Source organism: Oncorhynchus gorbuscha, linkage group LG13 (genome assembly GCF_021184085.1).
Source record: "Oncorhynchus gorbuscha isolate QuinsamMale2020 ecotype Even-year linkage group LG13, OgorEven_v1.0, whole genome shotgun sequence".
NCBI classification, from domain to species: domain Eukaryota; kingdom Metazoa; phylum Chordata; class Actinopteri; order Salmoniformes; family Salmonidae; genus Oncorhynchus; species Oncorhynchus gorbuscha.
The window spans coordinates 51,878,900-51,896,690 of NC_060185.1; the positions used below are offsets into that span (position 1 = coordinate 51,878,900).

Sequence of the window (17,791 nt, forward strand, 5' to 3'; positions counted from 1 at the left end):
GAGGGGGCCTACAACAAAACATACACACTGAGTGGACAAAACATTAGGAACACTTTCCTAATATTGAGTTACACTCCTATTGCATTCAGAACAATCTCAATTTGTTGACTCCAATCCTTCCCACAGTGTGAAGCTGGCTAGATGTCCTTTGGGTGGTGGACCATTCTTGATACACACCGGAACTGTTAAGTGTAAACCCAGCATCAGTTCTTGACAAAGGCCCTTAAATTATTTTCAAAGGCCCTTAAATATGGTCCTGTGTAGCTCAGTTGGTAGAGCATGGCGCTTGTAACGCCAGGGTAGTGGGTTCGATCCCCGGGACCACCCATACTTAGAATGTATGCACACATGACTGTAAGTCGCTTTGGATAAAAGCGTCTGCTAAATGGCATATATTATTATATATTAAATATTTAGCCTTGCCCATTCACCCTCTGAACGGCACACATACAAAATCCATGTCAATTGTCTCAAGGCTTAAAAATCCTTCTTTACGGATTAAAAATCCTGTCTCCTCCCCTTCATCTACACTGATTGAAGTGGATTTAACAAGTGACATCAATAAGGGGTCACAGCTTTTCACCCGGATTCACGTGGTCAGTCTGTCAAAGAGAAGGTGTTCCAAATGTTTTGTACACTCAGTGTAAAACATGTAAACAAGGGAAATTTGTGTGAGCAACATTAAACAAGTGAGAAACAATATTTGTACATTCTGTATCTAGCATTATAGGTATCATTATTGTACTTGTATGTTTATTTAGTTTACTGGTCCCATTTCCTGGATATCTATGCTCCTGAGGGTACTCACTTCAAATTAGCAGACTTGGGGAGTCTAGATATCCAGAAAGACTGATGGGACTACCCCGGGGTAAATACAGTACAAAACACGTCGGTCCAAATAGACAGATCGGGTCAAATAAAGGTTTATTAGGGAGATAAACAAGAATACAAGGTAACTTTCTCAAAATAACAAAAGCAGTGTTAGGAAAACATTCTGATAAAGTACTAAACGAGCAAAGTACTGAACTGATATCACTCGGACCATGGCAACAAAAACAAATGTAAATGATGTATATAGATGTCACCAAATGGAATCTTTTCCTACTTGATATACACGTTTTTAACTGTTATGTAAACATAAGTGGTAACAAATAAACAGAATAGTGTAGTGGTGAACTGCCAGCAGTTATGTGATGTAAGGTGCATGAGTCGTTGGATTGAAACATTTAGCAGTCTGTGAACTTGGTTGTCCATGTATTTATAGGCTTTCCTGTGACGGCGCCGGAAGTTGATTTACTGTGCAGTCTTCTGGAATGAAGACAGAGCTCTACAGCCTAGGGATCACCACTCTGTTCTTGTCCCATGGCTCCATACTGCCAAACAACCCATGGCTCCATACTGCCAAACAACATAGTCTTTATGCTGAATGTCTGTACTGCTTGTGATTGGTGCCTAGACCCTGTAGATCGGCCAATTTCGGAATGTAATTTCTGGCAGAATCGGGGGAAGCAGCAAATACCCTCCTCCAGGCAAAAAAAAGTTCCATGTGTCCCAGCCTGCTCACACATACAGTACCAATCAAAAGTTTGGATACACTTACTCATTCAAGGGTTTTTCTTTATTTTGACTATTTTCTACATGGTATAATCTAAATATATTTTATATTTGAGATTCTTCAAAGTATCCACCCTTTGCCTTGATGACAGCTTTGCAAACTCTTGGCATTCTCTAAACCAGCTTCATGAGTTTGTCATCTGGAATGCATTTATTTTACCTTTGAGATAGGGGGCAGTATTTTCACATCCAGATGAAAAGTGTGCCCAAACTGCCTGCTACTCAAGATATGCATATAATTGGTGGATTGGTGTAGAAATCACTCTAAAGTTTCTAAATCTGTTAAAATAATGTCTGTGAGTATAACAGAACTTGTTTGGCAGGCGAAACCCCGAGGACAAACCATCCAGAATGTTTTTGTTGTTGTTGGGGTGACTGTGTTTTCTATTGCTTTTCTATGGGTAACTAGATTTATGAGGCACCTAGTTGCAGTTCCTATGGCTTCCACTAGATGTCAACAGTCTTTAGAAATTGGTTGATGTTTTTCAAGTACAGCTGTTCAGAATGAGTGTCAAGCCAAGGGTACTCTTTTGTTTGATGCGTGCTCCAGGTCACACGCTCCACGTTGATTTTATCCGCTATTGAACACAGTATATTCCATCTTAAATTGTATTGATTATTTACGTTTTAGGATACCTGAAGTTGGATTAGGAAAGTTGTTTGAAATGTTTGGAGCAAATTTACAGTTGGAACCGGTGTTTTTCTGAATCAAACACACCAAATAAATGGACATTTTGGGGATATAAAAAAAGGAGTTTATCGAACAAAAGGACCATTTGTGATGTTTCTGGGACATATTTGAGTGCCAACAGAAGATCTTCAAAGGTAAGGCATGAATTATATCGTTATTTCTGACTTTCGTGTCGCACCTGCTTGGTTGAAATATGATTTTCATGTGCTTGTTTGGTGGGGTGCTGTCCCCAGATAATCGCATGGTTTGCTTTCGCAGTAAAGCCTTTTTGAAATCTGACACGGTGGCTGGATTAACAAGAAGTTCCGCTTTATTTTGGTGTATTGCACTTGTGATTTTCTGAAAGCAAATTATTTCTAATAATTTAATTTTGAATTTCACGCTCTGCAATTTCAGCGGATGTTGTCGAACCGTTCCACAGAACAGGTTGAACAGGTGTGCCTTGTTAATACGTTTGAGCCAATCAGTTGTGTTGTGACAAGGTAGGAGTGGTATACAGAAGATAGCCCTATTTGGTAAAAGACCAAGTCTATATTATGGCAAGAACAGCTCAAAAAAGCAAAGAGAAGCGACAGACGATCATTACTTTACGACATGATTAATGAAAACATTCTTGGCAAATGCTTTCGCTTTCGTACGTCTTGCGCCAGTCCAAGAATTTCACCTCTAGCGGCACAATACCAATGCAGAAAATTCATTAGAGTTACCAGCCTCAGAAATTGCAGCCCAATAAATGATTCACAGAGTTCAAGTAATAGACATCTCAACATCAACTGTTCGGAGGAGACTGCGTGAATCAGGCATACATGGAGGAATTTCTGCAAAGAAACCAGTACTAAAAGACACCAATAAGAAGAGACCTGTTTGGGCCAAGAATCAGGAGCAATGGATATCAGACCGGTGGAAAATCTGTCCTTTGGGCTGATGAGTACAAATTTGAGATTTTTGGTTCCAACCACTGTGTCTTTGTGAGACGCAGAGTAGGTGAACAGATGATCTCCGCATGTGTGATTCCCACCGTGAAGTATGGAGGAGGAAGTGCTTTGCTGGTGTGTTCTTTCATAGTTTTCTACAACGTAGAAAATAGTGAAAATAAACAAAAACCCTTGCATGAGTAGGTGTGTCCAAACTTTTGACTGGTACTGTATATCCAGGCCCTGACTGCAAAAAAAAAAAAAAAGGCAGGTGCACCAGCGAGGCTGTCCTCGGTCTGGGATGTCTGGAGATCCTGGGATAGCTTACCCCGAATGAGGACTGCAATGGAATCCCACAGACAAAAACACATGTAAACAACACTATTATGAATCTATTTTAAAGTTCAGTACATGGTCTATAATGTATAATGGTTTTCATGGTTTTCAGACACACGGGTTGAGTATCACACTTCTACAATCAACACACACCATCTTGATAACCAATGTAGCTAATGAAATAACCACTTGTTGATACCAAATAAAATGCTGTAGCTCGATGTTCTTGATAAATCCTGAGCTTGGGACTATGAGGTTCTATCTGCAAAAATATGATTATGTGATAATTGGCTTTAAATGTTTCAGACCCTCATGGTTTGAATGGTGTCAGCAATTTTTATATTGTATTCTTTTGAACTTAACCACATGAATTGGGGTATTTCAATTACTATATAGGTAGAGAACATTGAACAGAACAAGGCTATGTCAATAACATTTTTGACAAAAATGCAGAAAGATATATCAAAATATAAAATAAAATTGACTGCGTCGTCTATGATTGGGCTACATCATACTCATAGCAATTTGTTTGACATTGGTGCCCATCACCGCTTGTTCATTTCACAAATTCTAGCCACTTAGCTTGCTTGCTAGTCTAACTAGGTAGCGTGCTAGCTAAGGACTACAATAGTTCAAGAACATACCCAGTATATAACGTTTTACCTGTTCTGAAGACATTGCAAATCGGAATTGATTTATTTTATTTCCAATCTTGTCCGTATTATCGCAGCCTAGACTCTGTTCAGAGATGATGTTGATGTACAGTGTCATTCCCAGCCGACTACCTATTAGAGCGGGGGTTTTGGGGAAACTGCATTCAATTCTTTAAATAATACAGCATTCTTGCAAGAGGGGTGTACAAAAACACCTGTATACACACAGTTACACAGCACAGCTTTAACTAAATTAAAAGTGTGTTTTCCAAAACGCCACATTTCTCTTTCAAAATGCACTACACCTTCAAAACATTAAATATGTGTCACAAAATCTAATATCAAAACAATATATTGTCATCTTATGAGAGGATTTCTTTAGCAAAATTAACCTACACCCTCAACTTAGAATACATGTCACGAAATTGGTATAATTTGTTATTGAATGAGGTCATCACACAATTCATTACATACTGGCTCAACAAATAAAATCCATAACCATAAATAAACCACTTTCTTCCTATGAAAAAAAAGAGTATAGGATATGAGATTGTTATTAAATATTTTTGAAAATTAAGCTGTATTCTTGTTCACTGAATTAGTATCAAATACTAATACTATGGAATTGTTGTTATTGAGTAAACGCATGCACGCACGTAGTAACATTTCTCCTGTAGCATCACACATTACAGGCAATCATCTTTCTCTTGTGCATTTATCCTGTGTAAACCAGTCAGCCTGCTAGTTAGCTAGCTGTTTGCGTTGGATGGCTAACGTGTTCAGGCATGGGTCGGGGCATAGCTCTCCAAACAGACAGAGAACTGGGCTGTTTGGTTTCAACTACAAAGCTTGTTATCTTTTCCTCCTTCTGTCTGTTTAGCGGTTTTAATGTGAGCGGCGGTGGGTTTGTGAAGCTCAGGGTCTGTTTTCAGGAGAGTCTTCTCATTATTTGTGGTAAAAAAATCAAAAAAAGCAGCTAAATTACACTTACAGCAGCAGCAGCAGCACCGCCACAGGGCATCGTCGGCAACAGAACAGCGCTCGCTCTTCTTTGTATGAGTCTGGAGGGAGACCCACCTCCCCCCCTTGATGTGAGTATGTATGTGTGTGTTCCTTAACAGTCTACCGCTATGCCCCTCTGCAGGCGGGGTTCACTTCCAAACCTCCCCTGTTGCCCCTCCTCCTCTGGCCGCCTCCCTCTCAGGAGCCTCATTGGAGAGCCACCACGCCCACCTGGAGGAACGGGATGTACCCCCAGCCCCCATACCTCCCCCTTTCTCCCACCTCTCCCGCTCCAATCCACTACGTCCATATCGCTGCCGGCCCCACTGCTTTAGTGCCCCCCGCCCCCTCCCCGCCACACTTACAGTTACGCATTGATTTCATTCAAATCTAACCTTCCGCGCCACGTTTGAAGTTGTCCTCTCTCCCTGGCCTACTCAGACACAGCCTAGAGTCCTGCAAAACAGCCCATCTAACACACACACAGAGCGCCAAAGGTTCCCCAGACCGATCCATTCACAGACACAATCACAACAACACCATCCATGGCTGGAGGGCAGGGATCTGTACTGAAACGCATGCCAAACACATACACACTGCCGGCTCTGTGTGTATTATCAGCGCTAATGAGCTGATAGATGTTGAACTGATGAGAGGAGAGCAAATCATTTACTCTGACCAGGGATGAAACACACACAGAGAAAATGTTCACATCTCTCTTACTCATAGCTAGGCCTAATTCCTAGGTTTAGGGCACTGCCATAGAGTACGTCTGCCACCCTCTCTGACCCGTCGACTCATGCCACCCACCATCATATGCCCAGCCCAACTCCACTAACCACAGGGAACACCTTAAGAAACCAATTGGAAGGAAATTCCTTCCTTCTTGCACAAAGGTGCTCTACTCTAGAATCCTTCTTGGTTTTTCTCTAGAAGCGGTACAGAATAGAGAAAAAGGCCAATTTTCTTGAAATTGTTAAGCAAAAGGTTTTAATGGAGCGGGAGAATATCAAAGTGTGTGTGTGGGGGGGGGGCAGCGGCATGTCAGACAATCTCTGGTCTACAACAGGGATGTGGCTCTGTTCAATGTTGTGTGGGCTGGTTAGCTGTTGTTTGAGTGAGTGTGTGTGTGTGTATTTAAACCAGCACAGTCCATCAACAAACTCTAACACACACACACACACACACACACACACACACACACACACACACACACACACACACACACACACACACACACACACACACACACACACACACACACACACACACACACACACACACACACACACACACACACACACACACACACACACACACACACACAGAGAGCGGGTCAGAGGAAAGCAGAGATCCTTATCAAGCGTTTTAAAGGATATTGAAGCCTTAATAAGAAAATATAGATATATTCCACTGGCCTTTTTAGTTGAGTGTGTTCACTATATTTGTTTGGCTGATATCGATCTAAGAAAAAGGAAATGTGTAATACAACTAAATAAAGACACACATAAATACATATATATAGCCCCTTTAAAAGCCAACAATCATTGTGTTGCTCACAATTTCTGAAAAGAATACGTGCTGTACGTCCAGATTTATAAACTTGCCGCACGGGAATCACACGCATGTTTGCTGTTACAAATCTGACCCTTCCTAAAACTGTGCGTGCGTGAATGAGCAATATAAGTCTGCCTGAACAACACCCACCATTCACCATACACACCATCCACGCATTCTGCAAGATTGATTGTATATTGGAAACAATTTAAAAGTAAATGATACAGCCACACTTCTATGCAAAAGACACCTTCAATTCAATATCTGGTAGCAGTGTTTCTATCTCCTGCCTTGGTAAAGGCTCTAAGTCTACGATATCACGCTCCTATCGCACAGCAATACTGTAGCCTTTACCCATACTGTCAAATCTAAGTTACCTTAGCCAAATACATTTAAACTCATTTTTTCACAATTCCTGACATTTAATCTAAGTAAAAATTCCCCGTCTTAGGTCAGTTAGGATCATCACTTTATTTTAAGAATGTGAAATGTCAGAATAATAGTAGAGTGAATGATTTATTTCAGCTTTTATTTCTTTCATCACATTCCCAGTGGGTCAGAAGTTAACATACACTCAATTAGTATTTAGTAGAATTGCCTTTAAATTGTTTAACTTGGGTCAAACGTTTCGGGTAGCCTTCCACAAGCTAAGTTGGGTGAATTTTGGACCATTCCTCCTGACAGAGCTGGTGTAACTGAGTCAGGTTGGTAGGCCTCCTTGCTCACATACGCTTTTTCAGTTCTGCCCACAAATGTTCTATAGGATGTGGTCAGGGCTTTTTGTGATGGCCACTCCAATACCTTGACTTTGTTGTCCTTACGCCATTTTGCCACAACTTTGGAAGTATGCTTGGGGTCATTGTCCATTTGGAAGACCCATTTGCGACCAAGCTTTAACTTCCTGACTGATGTCTTGAGATGTTGCTTCAATATATCCACATCATTTTCCTGCCTCATGATGCCATCTATTTTGTGAAGTGCCCCAGTCCCTCCTGCAGCAAAGCACCCCCACAACATGATGCCATTGCCCTGTTGAAAAACAAATGATAGTCCCACTAAGAGCAAACCAGATGGGATGGCGTATCGCTGCAGAATGCTGTGGTAGCCATGCTGTTTAAGTGTGCCTTGAACTCTAAATAACTCAACAACAGTTTTTTTCTGAGGTCTTGGTTAATTTATTTTGATTTTCCCATGATGCCAAGCAAAGAGGCACTGAGTTTGAAGGTAGGCCTTGAAATACATCCACAGGTACACCTCCAATTTCCTCAAATGATGGCACAAAGTAAATGTCCTAACCGACTTGCTAAAACTATAGTTTGTGAACAAGAAATTTGTGGAGTGGTTGAAAAACGAGTTTAATGACTCCAACCTAAGTGTAAGTAAACTTCCAACTTCAACCGTGTGTTTCAATCATTTGCAGTAACTTGTGCTGTATTTGGCAAATGACTGTGAACAGTTTCTGAAAGAGAAAACCATGGCAAATTGCTGTGGAGCTGTCAGCAGAACGTTTCAATTCGACATGTTTTGCAATGACTTTTCTCCCAACCTAAATATGCTGGACTGCCCATTAAATTTATGTAGCCTATTATAAAACGCACTGCCTTTGGGATCAAACATACTGTATGAACACTTGAAATACATATAGCCTATGTATTTACAAGGCTACTGGCCCCAATTAAATGAGAGACGTGTATGGTCATTTGTTGTAGGCATATGGCTACTTTGGGAATAAGATGACATCACAGCCAGAAAATGTGAGGAATTTAATTCTGCAATTGTCATGAAAATAAAATAAATAGGAAAATGATTCCTATGTCTAATCTAAGTTGGCGTGAGAATGTCATTTCCTCAATGCAAACTTTAGACCATGCGTACACACATTTTCTAATATTATATTGCAAGCAGTAAGTAATTTGTGAAATGGGGAAAATGACAACACACTTATTCATAAAAACACAATAACAAGATGCAGCCATTTTGGGGAAGGGAAGAATTAGGGAAGAGTGAAAAATGTTGTTTTATTTTTTGCAAATCTATTTCTGCTTATTTTATTTTCCTAACCATTGCAGAATAAATTCCCCACGCGCATGTTGTGTCTCAACTAATGGCGGGCACAAGCCAAAAACCTCAGATGATGTAAAGTAGGGTCTAAGCTACATAAAACATCAGATGATGTAAAGTAGGGTCTAAGCTACATAAAACATCAGATGATGTAAAGTAGGGTCTAAGCTACATAAAACATCAGATGATGTAAAGTAGGGTCTAAGCTACATAAAACATCAGATGATGTAAAGTAGGGTCTAAGCTACATAAAACATCAGATGATGTAAAGTAGGATCTAAGCTACATAAAACATCAGATGATGTAAAGTAGGGTCTAAGCTACATAAAACATCAGATGATGTAAAGTAGGGTCTAAGCTACATAAAACATCAGATGATGTAAAGTAGGGTCTAAGCTACATAAAACATCATATAAAAACACGTAAACGCCGATTATTGTTATATTCGCATATGCAAATACAAAAATATCTAACGTGTGTTTAGATAATTGACGTTAAAGATGTCATAATTTGCATTTTTCTTCTTTTTACTATTTGTAAGCTTTTACATGATGTGAAACTCAACTGTTGATCTTTTCCAGTGATGATTACATGTATTTCTTCATGGTATGGTGGGGTACGAGAAATGGGTCAACTTCGAGCACCTTTATATCCTGAATGTTTTGGCCTTCAAGCTCAAAAAGTCCCTTTCTGATCACTTTTCTTTTTTAAAGGGATGCTGTCAAAAAGTGATTGAATTCAAATGGATTTACCAATAGTCTATTTCACGTTTTGCTGCATGCGATCCCATAGGCAGCTGGTTTATAGCCTACAGTTGGTCAAAATGGCAGTTGATCTTTTGCTTTGAAGTATGTATGCTACTACTCTTTGTAGCCTACTGTAATCATTATTTGGAAATTAGTAGCCTAGACAATATTTTGGAATTCAGGGTCAGTCCAGCACATTAGGTTGTGTGGGGAGGTCATTGTAAAACATTGTTGAATTGAAACGTTCTCTAGATCCACAACAATTTGCCATAGTTTGCCATTAAGAAAATGTCACCGCCCTTTGCCAAATACAGCTTAAGTTACTGCAAAAGACTGAAAAACTCTGCCAACACAGTAAACAGACCGGTAGCTTATGTAAAAGAGTTTTCGGTAAAGGCTACAGTATTTCTGTGCAATAGGAGCACGACATCATAGCCTCAGAGCCTACATGCAGGTGATAGAAACCCAATAATCTATTGATAAACAAAATATTGAACTATTAGTCTTTTGCAAACAAGTGTGTGTGGGCTGTAGCCAAACTTCTTTTTGAATACATACAATCAATCAAGTGTGTGGAACTTGCTAAAGGCAGCATGCATGTTTAGTTGTAAAAAGTCCTATGTCTTACATATATTTCCACACTATGAGGTTGGAATAATACTGTGAAACCTATGATAATGGCCTTTAAGTGTAAAAACTGTTTGCAATTTCAGCCTGTTTTGGTGGGACGGAGTTTTGGCCTGTCTGGTGACATCACCAGGTGGTAAATTAGCTAATAGACCAATAAGAAATAGAGTTCCAAACCTCTCTGCCAATAACAGCTAGTTGTCAGTTGTCCACCTCCCCACTCAGACCACTCCCAGACAGTCCAAGCAAAATTTTGCTTGATAAATTGCTCTTTGCTAAGAAGTTATTTTTGATCATTTTTGACCATTTTAATTGAAAACAATCACATTAAGTACTTCATTGTTACCCAGAAATGATTTGATACTGAGATAAACACAGCTGCATTGGACCATTAAAACATTCTGCCCACACCTCTACAGAAATGTGATCACATGTGCCATCGCTCTTCCGTTTAGAACCTTCCGAGGCCTAATCTCAATAGTTCCAAATTATACAGCAAATATTGTCACCCTAAAAGGTGAATGGCGTGTTTCCCTGACGGAGTTACTCTCGTTCACGTGCACACAGTTTCACGACTGGTCTGACGGGAAACATGTATGGTGTGCGCCAAGTTTATAAATCTCAATCGTTTTTTACTTATGTGTTCTTTTCAGAAATGGTGCATGCAGATATTTAGTTAGAAATTCACACAACGATTATAAATGAGGCCCCGGAACGCATACCTTGATGTGTGACCACAGTGTAGAGACCCTTGCCTAAATGGGGTGCATGGATACGTTATATTTGGACAGGGTTGCGCTGAGGCCTTCACAGTCCTCTCTCTCTGCGCGTCCCTCCGAGCTCTGGCGCATAACTGACGAGTCCGAGACACGCGCCACTCAATATGACAGACAACGACTCCGCGCCAATCACATTACCCCGCCCTCCAATCACATTAGGACACAGCGCTTGGAGGAAGGATATGGGTGAATCAAGGTGCAATTCTCATGGAAAGTAGGGCACCCTGAGTGAATTAGGTCCACATATTGCACCTGAGTTGTCTGTGTGTGCGCATTGTGTGTTGGTGTGTGAACATATTGCACCTGGGCCAAGGCAGATCGACAGTAGAGAGATAAAGAAATCAACTATGTTCAGGTGACGCAGGTACACTTAAGGATGCAACATTACAGGAGAGAATGTAATGCATTCCGAGAAGGGGTGATGGATGGATGAGGCTGGGATGAGGCCCAGCCGGGGTGTCTCTGCTGGATACCCTCATAATATCCACGTTAATATACCTGGGGGGGGGGGGGTATGTGCATGCATGTCAGTGTGAGTATGCCATGGACTCACAAAATAACTCTTCACTCACCCTTGTTTGTCGGACCTCTTGGCTTTGGCTCTGTCCTTGTCTCGGTCCCGGCCCTCGTCTCAGTCCCTGCCCTTGTCTCGGTCCCTGCCATTGTCTCGGTCCCTGCCATTGTCTCGGTCCCTGTTCTTCTCCTTCTCTTTGTCGCGGCCCTTCAGCCGGCTGCGGTCTCGGCTGTGGCTGCGGCTCTTCCTGCGGCTGGACCGGCCGCTGCTCCTGCTGCGAGAACACCGCCGCTCATGAGACCTGGAGAGACAACACAACACACGATCAGAATCACAACAAAAATATTGATAAAAAGTATGTAAAATATGTTCGATTTGATTTTAAATATACTGTAACAGTTGGCACTAACCGAAGAGGCACGGTAACAGTTAAAAATGATGATAATTTGGGGGGGGTGCTTTTGTCCTGTTACACACAAATGTGTAATGGAAATGTGTTTCTTGCATATCCCAACTCCCCCTGAGACACCAGCAGGGAATGGGGTCACGGCCAGGGTCACCATTGTCCAGTACCCCTGGAGCAATTAGGGTTAAGTGCCTTGTTCAAGGGCACAGCGGCAGACTTTTCACCTTGTCGGCTTTGGTATTTGAGCCAGCGACCTTTCGGTTACTGGCCCAATGTTCTAACTTTGAGGTTACCTGCTGCCCCGGAGGCTACCTGCATGATTCTGACATGCAACCAAAACCACCCCACCTGGTCCCATATGTTATGACTCCCAAGGCCTTGGGTCAGTCAGACTGTTAGAAAGGGCTTTATGTACTGTGGGGCCTCTGTAACTTGTAATGGCTTGTGTCACGTTATTCATTGTTTAAATGTTGAAAAGACTCAATTAAAAAGTCATACTAATGTGTGTGTGTGTGTGTGTGTGTGTGTGTGTGTGTGTGTGTGTGTGTGTGTGTGTGTGTGTGTGTGTGTGTGTGTGTGTGTGTGTGTGTGTGTGTGTGTGTGTGTGTGTGTGTGTGTGTGTGTGTGTGTGTGTGTGTGTGTGTGTGTGTGTGTGTGTGAGAGTGAGTGAGTGAGTGAGTGGGAAATAGTTACTAGTTGCCGTGGTGACGGCGGTTAATTTACAGCTTCTGGTATGGGCAGCAGCCTATTGGAAAACCCGAGTCGGCGTTGTGATCAGAAACTGATGGTTGGAGATGGACGACCGGATGGAGATGGGGCACCGGCTGGAGATGAGGCACCGGCTGGAGGTGGGGGACCGGCTGGAGGTGGGGGACCGGCTGGAGATGGGGCACCGTCTGGAGATGGGGCACCGTCTGGAGATGGGGCACCGTCTGGAGATGGGGCACCGTCTGGAGATGGGGCACCGTCTGGAGATGGGGCACCGTCTGGAGATGGGGCACCGTCTGGAGATGGGGCACCGTCTGGAGATGGGGCACCGTCTGGAGATGGGGCACCGGCTGGAGATGGGGCACCGGCTGGAGAAGGGGGACCGGCTGGAGATGAGGGACTGGGCGACCGGCTGGAGATGGGGCCCCAGGCTGGAGATGTGGGACAAGCTGGAGATGGGGGACTGGGGGACAAGCTGGAGATGGGGGACTGGGGGACCGGTTGGAGATGGGGGACTGTCTGGAGATGGGGCACCGTCTGGAGATGGGGCACCGTCTGGAGATGGGGCACCGTCTGGAGATGGGGCACCGTCTGGAGATGGGGCACCGGCTGGAGAAGGGGACCGGCTGGAGATGAGGGACTGGGCGACCGGCTGGAGATGGGGCCCCAGGCTGGAGATGTGGGACAAGCTGGAGATGGGGGACTGGGGGACCGGTTGGAGATGGGGGACTGGCTGGAGATGGGGGACTGGGGGACCGGCTGGAGATGGGGGACTGGTGGACCGGCTGGAGATGGGGGACTGGGGGACCGGCTGGAGATGGGGGACTGGGGGACCGGCTGGAGATGGGGCACCGGCTGGAGATGCGGCCCCAGGCTGGAGATGTGGGACAAGCTGGAGATGGGGGACTGGGGGACAGGCTGGGGACTGGGGGACAGGCTGGGGACTGGGGGACAGGCTGGGGACTGGGGGACAGGCTGGGGACTGGGAGACAGGCTGGAGATGGGGAACAGGCGGGAGATGGGGGACCGGCTGGAGATGGGGGACCGGCTAGAAATGGAGGCAATTAGGTAGGGCTTTAGATGGCAGCCTTATCGATCCTGACAGTCAATGGGATGGACCCCTGAATACACACAGATACACACACTGGGAGTAGTTGGAAAGATTTAGTAGGCTACTTATAGAGACAGGCTGGCTGGGCCAGCCTTCAGAGCCCATTGACACACTGGCAGTCACCGCAGCCTGTCACTGCCTCTCTTGCACACACCTCCGTAGAGTGGAGAGACTACAGTGTCTATTTGCGCATGCACACCTCTATTGATTGAGATAAGTCCTTTTCAATACGCCGTCAGTTGGAGGCTGGTGTGTGTGTGTGTGTGTGTGTGTGTGTGTGTGTGTGTGTGTGTGTGTGTGTGTGTGTGTGTGTGTGTGTGTGTGTGTGTGTGTGTGTGTGTGTGTGTGTGTGTGTGTGTGTGTGTGTGTGTGTGTGTGTGTGTGTGTGTGTGTGTGTGTGTGTGTGTGTGTGTGTGTGTGTGTGTGTGTGTGTGTGAAAAGAAGCCTGTAAAAAAGAAAAGGAGGAAGCTAAGGTGTTATATTCTATCATCTATCATTTTATTGATTTGTCTATAAAAACAGTCCAACCTGCTGTCCGAGAATATTTATTGCTTTCTTTCCTCTTTATTAGTTTGCTATTTGAAATATCCAAAGCGATCCCTCTTTTGACATAAAACTAATCAAATTTTTCCAAGTCCTGTCAGAAAAGTCTGTGGACAACTGTTGAAAACAGGTCCTCCCTGTTAATATAACCTTATCATCATTATGATCTAAAACACAAAACTGATCCTGGATCAGCACTCCTACTGTGAGATGCTTTATACATACACTAGTTCTACAACGTGTTCTAGTGTCGAACAAAGCTGGGTGTCAACGATGAGTAGGTGATACGTTGAATACTGCAAAAATAAAACTAGCTCTTTATACAATGCAAATGACATTCAAAATATCAGATGCTTGCACAATGACATGGCCATTTACAAGGACACAGGTCTTAATAAGTATCACATTAATACATCCTTCACAAGAGAAATATCAGATTCTAATGTCATAAAATGCTGCACTGTCATCACTAGTAATGGTGGTCAATCATTTGCCTGGCTACCAAAACTCCTTTCTCTAGCCAAACGCTATACCATGCCCACAGACGTTAGTTTCTTCTCCCCAATGAGTCTGGACCTGAGTACTTCCCTGACAATTTCAAGAACGCAAACACACTTCTGATTGGTCCCCAAAACCAATGGGTTGGGCCAGAGCCAGAACACACGTGGGTAAAACAGCATTTAGAAAATGTATCATTTGGCTCTGATTGGTTAGAAATGATCCAATCGCTGATGACTTTGTTTTGTAGAACACCCCTCATTTTGACATCACCACAAACAACTTAAATGATGGCAGCGAACATAGAGCAGCGGAACAACATTTCTATTTTCAATTTTATTTACTTAACTGGGCAAGTCAGTTAAGAACAAATTCTTATTTTACAATAACTGCCTAACTGCCTTGCTCAGGGGCAGAACGACAGATTTTTACCATGTCAGCTCGGGGGATTCGATCCAGCAACCTTTCGGTTACTGGCCCAACGCTCTAACCACTAGGCAACCTGCCGCCACCTCTCTAACCACTAGGCTACCTGCCGCCACCTCTCTAACCACTAGGCTACCTGCCACCACCTCTCTAACCACTAGGCAACCTGCCACCACCTCTCTAACCACTAGGCAACCTGCCACCACCTCTCTAACCACTAGGCAACCTGCCACCACCTCTCTAACCACTAGGCTACCTGCCGCCACCTCTCTAACCACTAGGCAACCTGCCACCACCTCTCTAACCACTAGGCTACCTGCCGCCACCTCTCTAACCACTAGGCTACCTGCCACCACCTCTCTAACCACTAGGCAACCTGCCACCACCTCTCTAACCACTAGGCTACCTGCCGCCGCCAGCAAGCAAGTAAATATCAATTCTATGTATCAAGACCGCACACGTGCAAGAGGGAGACAATCACCTGTGGTTTGCAAAGCCTTGTCGAAATTAGAGTTACATTAATACAGTACATCAGAGTTCTGTGTAAGGTGGCTATGTCACCAGAGAACTGGCAAACCACCCAGCCTTAACGTCCTGGGGGAATGTGTATAGGTTTATTGCTCTAATCAGCCTCCCGCCTGGAAGATCCCCAGGCCAACCCACAGGCTGTGGTGTGGGAAACTGTGTGTGTGGTACAACGACCGACGTATGTGAGACCAGGAATTGGACACTGTCCATTTTCTGTTTTGGTGTGTGTGTTGTGTGTTTGCGTACGTCCAATTGCTACATATGGAGAAACACAGGCGCAGTCTCATTTTATCAGCCAAGCATCTCATGGCAAGCAGATGCAATAAACACTAAATCTGTGGCTGCTTTTCTGAACGAGAGGGGGGGGGGGGCTGCAGCCACACACTTCTGGGGTCTGTACCAAATTAAATTTACTGTAGTTAATAGAGTGAGGCTATGCTGTTAAATGTCAATTTCATTACCGAGCCCTTCCCCTTGGAGAATGATTAGCTCGTTTAAGGCCAGGGGTAAATGTGTTAATGCAAGAGACACAGATAAACAGCATCAACCCCTACCCCATGCCAAGGCCCTGCCTATTTTACATGTTATTTTGGTTATTATCATCATCTCGGGAGAAAATGGTTCCCCTATGGCCTAAACATATTCTCATTTCTATTAACAGGGCCTTGCTGTTTTCTCCCTCTCTCCCCCTCCTATTCGCCTAGCCAATCCATTAAATTGGGCTGCCGCTATTGGCTAGGGCAATTTTCTCCGTGAATTATCAATAAAGTAATTACCAGTGTGTTGGAGCGAGGTTGGGGAGCTTATCGCTGGGTGACCCCCCGCGCTCACCCTGGATATGATCCCTAACCACAACCTATTTGGGTAATTATATCGTCGGGGGTGTGAAGCCTGGATGGTGGTGTCGTCGCCCCGCGTTATCTGTCTGTATTATATTTCGGAGGCTAATCATGTTTTTCATTGAAAATTGGACATTAATGGCAGCCACATGATACCACTAGTGCTGGAAAACAGGCTAAAGCCTCGACTGGAATCCGACCCTGGTCAAATCATTATTCATGCCCCCTCCTCCATGCCCCCCTGCCTCCCCTCTCCACCTCCCTCCCCATCCCAGCAGTGACGACAGCCTGGAACTCTCTCTCATCCAGCCATCCATCCTCTCTATAGTCTTTCAGCTGGGGACTGTGGCCCTCTCCTCCCAGGGGACTATGACCACTACCACTACTAACGATCCATACTCTCGGTAAACAAAGGTACAAACATAGGCATAAATGCAACATCCACAGTGCTAAGTGGGCATATTACATAAGCCGTTTAGCAGGCACCTTTATCCAAAGTGACTTATAGTACAGTGAGCGCATATATATTTTTGTATATGTGTGTGTCGAAACCATGACCCTGGCACCGCTCGAACCACGCTCTTAACACCTGAGCAACACAGGACCATGGTGATGGTTAGCCTATATCTTGACATTAGGGGAGATTTCCTATGTCAGCGTGGTCAATCTTTGATTAACGGGCTATGCCTATGTGAAAGAGAAGTCTCCGATTCCACTGGTGATTGTCATGTCGTCACTCTGCTTCGATAAGTGGCTCTTTCTAAGCACCTGACTGATGGATTCTGATGGGGCTGCTGTACTATGACTGGACCTGTGAGAGACCAGGGTGAACACTATACCCAATCCTTACTTGGGATCTGCGCAGGCAACTCAAATATGTCCCGTTTAATATCAATACACAATTGAAGAGAAAGTCAAAAGTCACACGCAAGTTAGTTCTTTGGCCCCATGTCTTGACTAGGACTCTTTCTACACCAAACAAGGTCTGGTACTTTTTTTTAAACTCCAAATATGCAAGACATAGAAACCACATCTGACAGAGAAAAAAATATATATATAACTAAATAAATAAAAAGACATATTTCAGGAACTTCATTAAAGCGTCTACCCCCACCGAGTTCCTGCAGAGCGAGAGAAAACACACATACGGGTACGCACACGCACACACAGACGCGCAGACAGACGCACGCACAGACACACAGACCCACACACGCAGCAGCTGTTTGAAGTTAAAAGTG

The 17,791-nt window shown here is 43.9% G+C and overlaps 1 long non-coding RNA gene across 4 annotated transcripts in view; it reads right to left on the minus strand.

Moving 5' to 3' along the window:
- Positions 1–17,791, minus strand: part of LOC123993120 — a 211,473-nt gene that overhangs the window by 171,821 nt on the left and 21,861 nt on the right. For 3 of the 4 annotated variants that reach the window (XR_006831367.1, XR_006831366.1, XR_006831369.1), the window contains exon 4: positions 11,553–11,795. This is a non-coding gene — a long non-coding RNA (uncharacterized LOC123993120). Of the gene's footprint in view, positions 1–11,533; positions 11,796–17,791 lie in introns of all 4 variants that reach the window. The other variant, XR_006831368.1, reaches the window with a different exon arrangement.